Source organism: Mixophyes fleayi, chromosome 2, assembly GCF_038048845.1.
Source record: "Mixophyes fleayi isolate aMixFle1 chromosome 2, aMixFle1.hap1, whole genome shotgun sequence".
NCBI classification, from domain to species: Eukaryota; Metazoa; Chordata; class Amphibia; order Anura; family Limnodynastidae; genus Mixophyes; species Mixophyes fleayi.
Genome location: NC_134403.1, coordinates 297,836,910 through 297,846,327, shown reverse-complemented (window position 1 = coordinate 297,846,327; position 9,418 = coordinate 297,836,910). Strand labels below are relative to the sequence as shown.

Genomic DNA, 9,418 nt, shown 5'->3' with positions numbered 1-9,418 from the left:
TATATAGTTAGGTCAGAAAGGGTTATTCCCCCCCCAACCGAAATGACAAAATCAAATAAATCCCGGAGATACGTGACAAACAACACCTTCCAAAAATATAAAGCATTTACTGAGGGAAAAATATATCCCTCTGTCTTAACCTGCACAATAAAATGACAGGGCGTAGACGACTATTCCTGTTTTGATGCGCTTCTATTAGATGTTGCGTGGTAGCAGAGGAATGTGTCACAGTAATGCAGAAAGCTGTAATGATGTCAACTTGTTATTTACTTTCCAAATCTGAATGACTGAGCAAGGCGAAAGGAGAATCAATCAACCACAATGTGACCCTACAGGCGGAAAAAACAGCACTCCCACCAGCAAGCGATGGGGGAAGGGAAGCACATGTAATCAGGGCAATGTTGCATCATGTACTTATGCTTGCTTTTTAAGGCATCCTCCTTTCTTGTTTTATTTGTTTTCTCCTTTCCCAGTAATGTGTAAGGATCTAAGAAAAACGTGCTAAACCGTAAAGAACCAGACAGCAGTCGTACACAAAATCTGCAGAAATATAATACTCTTTGCGCCTTTGAATAACAATTTTAATGTAACCCGTTCTGCTGAATCACAATTATGAAGATGCTGTAAGTCCACCAATTTTCCTATTTGTGTAGCTAAAGCACGACATGGAACATTAACGTCACATTGGGTCACTGCGAGATATATATAGATATATATATATATATATATATATATATATATATATATATCTCGCAACCATTGCATGTATTTCATTCACGTATAAAAATTGTATAACAAATGTTTATGTTGAGATATATATATATATATATATATATATATATATATATATATATATATATATATTGTGATCTAACTACACACACACATCAATGTATTTAGACAAACAGATCTATAGTGACATATTGATATACTGAAGATAATATTCCCCTCCCCCCTTTAAGTATATTAAGAGAAATCAACATTTATGTACCTCTCCCTAATCTGTTATTGAACAGAGTAATTATTATTTGTTTGTTATTTATGTATTATCTGTTTATAGCATCTGCTAAAAAGCTTCACTATGATGTGCGTTTTGTTTTTCATTTCCAGTATCCGATTAGAAAAATACTGTAAACAATGATCACTCATACATTCTAGGGAGAAAAATATATGGCAAATGTTTGTTATTTTTTTCAATACTTCAGGTCAATTGCAGTTTTTTTTTCTCTAGGAGGTCACTGGCTCAGTTTCTGTATGTATGTGTGTGTGGATCTTTTTTTTTTTCCCTGCCAGTCTCTCTCCCTCTCTCTCTCTCTCTCTCTCTTCCCCCCCTCTTCTCGCTGCTGCTGCTGTCTGTGGGAGCTTCACTCACACACAAACACAGACTAACTAACTCTGCTAATGAACTAGTTAGCTGTACATTCTGATTGCCACAGGAAGAAAATAAAATAATGATCCAAACAGATACCACAGTTGTAATAAAGACAAAACTTTCCACAGCCTTAGGATCCTGACTTTTGAATCAAGGATTTTTTTTAAAATCATTTTAGTGTGATCTTGTTTATATATATATAAAAAAAAAAAACTCTGGAGGATTTAAAAAGACCAACGTTGACATTTTTTGGTTTGTGAACCCAGGATCTACAAAAGAAGAGTTATCATGCACAGTTAGTAAGAAGAACTAAGAGAGTGTTGAAGTTGTGAAGTTAAGGACAGAACCCACTTGCTTTCGGGACTAAAAAGCTGTGTCTTTTAACCCACATCGAGTGTGAGGTAAGTGAGATTATGCTTTCATTTGTGTAGCATTTAAACACCCCCTACCCCCACCCCCCTTTAACCAGAGCTCAATGTCCTGCCATATACACAGTTCTGGATGCGTCATAAAGCAAAACTTGCCCTGTGATCATTTTGCTCATAATGATTATGGCAGCGTGTATACTGTAATCTGTTCATATTTCCCTTATACGTCTGAAAGAGAAAATAGACCACGAGGCTGTGAAATCGTGCTTTGGCTCAATGCAATGATGTGATCTTCTTGTTTTGCTGTGTTGTTTCGTTATTTTCATTTTATTTTTGTGAAGGAGTGGGGGATGGGCTTTGCTAATAGTACATTTGCTTCCTTCTACTGTATATATTTCAATAAAGAGAGGGGGAATACTGTAAAAATGCCAAGTATTCACATTGCAGATGGTGTGTGTGGAGTTTCCTGAAACCCCAGAGTGGGGGAGGGGAATCCCATTCATGGGCTGTGTGTTAAGACAACGTTTGATCCCTTACGTCAAATGTCAGAATGTTTTACAATACTTTTTTTTTTATTCTATTGCCTATGGAGCTTTTATGGTTCTCTGTAATAAGCACCACCCTCTTTATCAGCTCATGTACCAAATTCATAATTCAAATTGTATACAACAATATATATATATATATATATATATATATATATATATATATAACATCTTATTTGCCTTGTTAATCTCATTAGATGACTTTTTGAAGAAAGGAAAGACAGACTTGTTGCATCTTTTGTTGTCTGTTTTACATTGTTTTTGTTTTGTTTTTATTTTACATTTTTGTTTATTGTGGCTGACTTTATTGGAAAAAGTGGACATGATTATACAGCATATTGAACATATTTCTGTCACAAATGATGGTTGGTTTATTTTTGCATTGTTTGCTGATATGTTTTGCTTTATCGAATTCTCCTGTTTATACGGTATAAAATATATACTTACAAATTAATGACAAATAGGTGAAAAAAATATTATTATTGCGGACTGAGACTATTGCAAACTCTTGTGACTTTGTGAAAGTAATTTAATACTGCCATGATTTTCCATTAATTGCCTTTCTATCCATGTGTAACTGTTACTTGTTGAGATTTAATATCTTTAATTGGGGATACTAGTGTTTACATTGTGACTAATCCTATTAATTCCCTGTTTAGACATACTTGGTGGACCTTAAGTCACTGTGTAGCCAGGCTTTAACAACACAAACAAACAAGAGTCAATTCTTTTGGTGACTATTAGAAAGCTCATTACAATGTTACTTCCCACATGCTTGTCTAGGGAAGGTTACTACTTCAAAAGACTTCACTTGGCTTAGCAAGGTGATACTTGGAGTGGTAATTGCTCAATTTTTCGCTGCCTGGCTCCATTTTATCTGTCCATTAGGACATAACCTAGAACTCTATTGTACCCATATATGATCCATTATCAGTTTGGTTTACCCAAACATAAGCCTTAATATGCTTAAAGTCATTAAACTGAATATGCGGTTGTTTCCAAGCTTATGTTGTGGAGTACTTTGATCGCACTATCCCATTAATTACATGTTTTGCCAATCTATTGCAATAGGAAATGAAAGAAATTATTTTCTGTGAATTTATTTTAATCATTTGAATGTTTAAAATGCCATCACGTATACTATTTTTAAAACCTAGTGGCATTCATACAGGTAAAATGTATAAAAATAGTCATTTATTGCACATAATAAGCAATAGGTTTGCTTTTCATAATTTTGTCAGGAGACTAATTTAATTGGTCCATAAAGCAAGTTAAGAGTAAGAAAAATGTGCTAATCCATACTAGACTGCAGGGGGGTATATCTACTAAATTGTGAGTTTGAAAAAGTGGAGATCATCATCATCTAGTTATTTATTTATATAACACCACTGATTCCGCAGCGCTGTACAGAGAACTCATTCACATCAGTCCCTGCCCCATTGTAGCTTACAATCTAAATCCCCTAACACACACACACAGACAGACAGAGACTAAGGGCAATTTTTTATAGCAGCCAATTAACCTACCAGTATGTTTTTGGAGTGTGGGAGGAAACCGGAGCACCCAGAGGAAACCCACGCAAACATGGGGGGAACATACAAACTCCACATAGATAAGGCCATGGTCCGGAATCAAACTAATGACCCCAGTGCTGTGAGGCAGAAGTGCTGACTACTATACCACCGTGCTGCAGATGTTGCCGATATCAACCAATCAGATTCTAGTTATTTATTTAGTACATTCTACAAAATGACAGGTAGAATGTAATTGGTTGTTATAGGCAACATCTCCACTTTTTCAAACCTGCAGTGTAGTTCGTATACTCCCAGGACTGTTTAAGACTCATTCCTTGAACTCCCATGTGTCCTGATTCTCATTGTACAATCATACTTTTTGCCACTGGAAATCTTTAATTTCGGAAGCTTTACTTTCCTAGACTTCATCTGACATGGGTGTTCTGGTTTTCTGCTTCATAAACTAGAAGCCCTCTACATGCCATCTGTGCTATAACATTATGGATGTTCAATTTGTGACGGTGCTGCAGTAGCGTTACGCAGTGTGTTACCGCGTGATGCTTTGGTAAAGGTCTCTCTTCTTTTGCTGGCACCTCATATAGAATCTTGTGGCTAACAGAATTTCCCCCAACGTGCCTAGTACTACAGCGTGTCCATCCAGCATCTAATACTCAGTGTACTTATTACTGCTCACAACATTCATGTGTTATGTTACTTAAATTGAATTTGACAATTGACCAACTTTAGAACTTGAGTATTGCCCTGTATTACTCCTAGTTTTTTAAACAAGTCTGGATGTAATTTTTGTTATGTTCTTATGACATGATGGAATATTGTTACTCTTAAAAGCATAAAACACATAGTAGTCTCCATCAGTTGGTATATATATATATATATATATATATGTGTTATTGTAACACTGGGAAAGTTCCTGCAGTCTGGCAGTACACCCTATCCAAGTGTACAGAGACAAACCAGCTCTGATATGTTGTCCCGAATTCTTGGTCACTGACTTAGATTAATACATTTGTACTACCTGCACTGTTGTTACTTTTCCGTCATTTCTAGTGAATTTAAATGTTCAATATGTTGATGTTTTTTCAGTCAGTCAAGAGTAGAAAACAAATTCTGCGCCTCCCATCCAATCATGGCTCCTGACATAGCGAGTTGCTGAAATGCCAAATTTTCTCTCCCGCTTTCGGAAGTAGAGTAGACACAGTGATACCCGGTGTCAGTCCCGGACTCTTGGACCATTGACTTTCTGCCAATTAGGAGGAGGAAGGTTTATACTATAATTTACTTCATCACCATCATCATTTATTTATATAGCACCAACATTCCGTAGCGCTTTACAATTGGGGACAAACATAGTAAACTAATAAACATACTGGGTAAAACAGACAAAGTGGTGAGAAGGCCCTGCTCGCAAGCTTATAATCTATGGGATCTTTAATTATTTTAATTTTTATTTGTATGGTAGCGTAGTTTAGTAAATAAAATTGTTTTTCTCTGTTGACCTAAGGCATTACAAGAGATATATTCCCTCGGATTGAATATTTAAAAATTATTTTCCTCTGTATATATAGATCACATATAATCTCTAAATATAGACACCCCTGGCCTGGGATTTTCCACCCCTGCACTAATGCATCACATTGTTGACTTGTATTTGTGAGACTGGGTTTGTGTTAGTGTAACAAAGGGAGAATAATGCTAAGCTTTGTTTGCCAGTATGGATTCCTTGTCTGTGGTTACTGTTTGTTTGTAGTAAACATTGTTGTACTTCCACCCACTACTGCCAGTCTGTATTTTGTGTTCCTCTACATTAGCTACTTAAACATGTTTCTACTTTTTAGTATTGTTTTCCCAGTTGACTCCTAAGTGTTGTGTGCTTTGTTGTATCTCTCTAGTAGATTGCAGATTTTATATATAGTTCCAAAACGCCAGTAATTCCTCTCAATATCATATTTTGATACCGCAGGCCATTTTGTCCCCTCTGCATATACACCTCTCAGTTGGGGGGATGGAAGACACCATCCCCATCCCCATTAACTGCTATAAGCGCTTTATTCACTTCTACTCACTAGTATTGAATGAATTGAGTCTTCCTTAGTAGTTTCTGCCTTAACAAACATAGTGCAATTTGGCTTCAGACAGCAGGTAATCATCATCATCATCACCATTTATTTATATAGCGCCACTGATTCCACAGCGCTGTACAGAGAACTCACTCACATCAGTCCCTGCCCCATTGGAGCTTACAGTCTAAATTCCCTAACATACACACACAGATGACAGAGAGAGAGAGAAAGAGACTAGGGTCAATTTTGATAGCAGCCAATTAATCTACTAGTATGTTTTTGGAGTGTGGGAGGAAACCGGAGCCCCCGGAGGAAACCCACGTAAACACGGGGAGAACATACAAACTACACACAGATAAGGCCATGGTCGGGAATTGAACTCATGACCCCAGCGCTAACCACTTAGCAGGTAATGTGAGAACAGATCCTGAATGTGGGAATCTCCCCATTTGCTGCATGGGAGGACAGGACATGTGGATGGGGAGGTCATTCTAAAGTAGACACTTGTTCATTTTTTTAAATAGAAGGTCATCCAGGCAGCATGAACTGTACTTCTAAACAAGGAAGGACGAGCTAGAAATAACATTACTGGTGTGTCATCTAAACTGGCTGCAGTGTGAGTTTCCTCACAAGTTCTGCAATTACATAACTTGACACATACTTTCAATTGTCTGGTCAGTGATCTCACAGAGTTTAGGGTGACAAAAAGTGAAGGTAGAAGTTAGAGCAATGTTTGCTAATCTTCATATACTATCTGTAAATCTTATAAATTTATAGCATCTTTCTTGACGGTTATGATGGGTATTCGGGTGTATATCTAGTTGTGTACAGTATTTTATAATTATTTGTACCTGAAAGTCTGCCAAGGTGCACACATGTCTCAACCCTTACAATCTGCCCAGCCCATGATGCCTTGATCTACCTTAATTGTGCCTCATTTGGTATGGTTACTTTAGTCCCCTGCCTACTTCAGACCCCCAAAATTAGAACAGCCGTGTGAAATTTGGGACTATTATAGCCTCACAATATGGGAAACATTATCATAGATTTTTATTCAGTAATTAAACAGATTTTCTCTTCCCATGTCCCTTTTTTATCTGCCCAAGTGGTTACCCAGGTTAGCTTAATTCTCTAATGGTTTGGAGGAAGTGAGGACCTCTGTCCATCATCATCATCATTATCAACATTTATTTATACAGCACCAGCAAATTCCGTAGCACTTTAAAATTTGGAACAAACACAGTAATAAACAATACTGGGTAATACAGGCAAAGAGGTAAACTAGCTAGCGTCTGGTGTGGTCAGATGACAGCCTCCCACCCTCCTCAAGACAGTATAAAGATTGCAGTACCTCCTCTGCAACAGCCAATGTAAGGAATTGAGCATTATAATAAATGTAATTATCCACTATGTGTGCTTATTTTATATGCATTTTAGTTTCTTGTTGTGTTCTAAGTGAGATGCAAAACTTTTCAATTAATGGATATCTATTTAAAATTTTCTTTTCAATAAACATATGAGATGAGTATGTATGTATGTATGTATGTATGTATGTGTACCTACCCTAATCAGGGGCTGCTGCTGGACTTTATTAGACTTCTTCAAACAATGAAGATGTCTAACAGTGCGTCCATATAAGACAGTGCCACCATCCTATAAGATATTGATTCCTGGAGAATATTAACCTCACTTTGCTGTCACACAGTAACTGTGGTTCTCTAAATGGATTGATTCCCATCAATCGTTTGGGTAAATAAATATCCCTGCTGCAGAAAACCAACATCACGGCATATGTTATTTTCTCTTGTATAATAAATATTATCATGTTCATTATTTTTATAAAGTTTGTTTAGTAATGCTGTGGTACACTGTACAAAACCAAGAATTGGCTGCAAGTGAATTGTTTGGTTGATTATTTCAAGTCTGTAGATAGTTGTTGTTTTGTTTTGTAATTGCATGATATTGAAAACATAAGCACTAGTTCTTAAACAGTCCTTCAAATTCACTTGCAGAACTTAGGTTGTTATATATTATGACTCAAAAATAGGTCGACTCAAAAATAGGTCAAATTCATTGCCTTTAGTTATTGTGTACTGTTTCCTGACATATCTTTTGATGTACTCTGATATTTATTACGAGTCTGTGCTAGTCACATGCTTCATAAAGAGCATGGAGAAAGCTTCTATGTTGTAATCCACTCTTTTACCCACATTTTATTATTTTCTGGTACTAAACACACCATATCAATGTATGGCATACAGGACCTCATAGTTTCATAGTTCCCCTATTTTTTTTTTGCTTATTTATTTTTTCTACTTCCTCTTTCGTTTACACTTTATAGCCATATAAATTGTGGAAATGCATACAACATTGCCTGTTTTGAACTATATTTAAAAACCTTAACATAAAACTGTAATTACTTTGGTATCCTATTTTTTGTCATTTATGCTACTATCCACTAGAGTAGTAGAATGGCATGTGAGCCATGGGAGCTCCAACATAGGTTGGTGGTGAAAGTTAAGATAGCATTTGATTGGATGATGGTCGGCAGCCATCCAATCAGATGCCTTTTTTATTTTCAGTATTCCATGGACTACAAGAGGATTACAGATGTTTGTGTCCCCCATCTCCTTGGAAAATGGATATATATATATATATATATATATATATATATATATATATATATATATATATATATATATATATTTTCTTACTCGTGAAAATAAACAATAATTAAGGAAATTCTTTACATTATTTCACATGCCCCCTGAAACATAGGTGAGTGAGTGTCCCTTCCCTTGTGACATGGGAGTGAGGATAGTGCCTTAAGGGACATGCTGACAGTGGTTGTGGGACTTGAGTGTGACTCTAGGTTCCTGAACTAGACTAAACTTCTGACTGAAATTTTCAAGTTCAAGTCTTACATCCCTTCAGCTCTCGCCTATTCAAGTGATGCCTAGCAAATATCCAGCAAATATGTTGTCTAAATCTGAGTTTAGTCTATAATAAGTGATACTCAAGTAAATGGTGCTACCATTCTAGTGTATCTGACGTCCAAGAGAGAAGCTCTAGAACTCATAGAGGTTGTGGAGAGTCAGGAGTGTATAGTCCAGGGGTAGGCAATCTGCGGTTCTCCAGGTGTTGTGAAACTACAAGTCCCAGCATGCTTTGCCAGTAGATAACCAGCAGATAGGTGGCAAGGCATGCTGGGATTTGTAGTTTCACAAACACCTGAAGAGCTGCAGGTTGCCTACTCCTGGTATAGTCTGTGCAGGATGCTGTTAACCTTTCCTGCATGTGAGTCATCAAGTGGGTGCTTCCTCTGAGAGGAAACCCTGAAGTTTGAGACTGCACCAGCTAGAGTTGCAGGTGGAGCCCAAGAACGGAGTGAGGTGATATCAGTAACTGGAGGTGTGTGAGCACAGTGACGTGACCACAACTGTGTAAAGATACTGAAGTGAGAAAGAGTGACAATCCCACAATAAGAGCGTGTTAGTTACATAGACAGTGGTTTTAGAAATAACAGCTAAGTCATCTG

At 36.9% G+C, this 9,418-nt stretch overlaps 1 protein-coding gene across 1 annotated transcript in view; it reads left to right on the top strand.

The window, feature by feature from the left end:
• The first annotated feature begins 285 nt into the window (after positions 1 to 285).
• The window catches only part of TBL1X (transducin beta like 1 X-linked), a 232,472-nt gene continuing 223,339 nt past the window's right edge, over positions 286 to 9,418 (top strand). The window contains exons 1-2 of the mRNA XM_075196467.1: positions 286 to 623; positions 1,639 to 1,773. The gene's annotated coding sequence lies outside the window, so the exon portion shown is untranslated. The remainder of the gene's footprint in view (positions 624 to 1,638; positions 1,774 to 9,418) is intronic.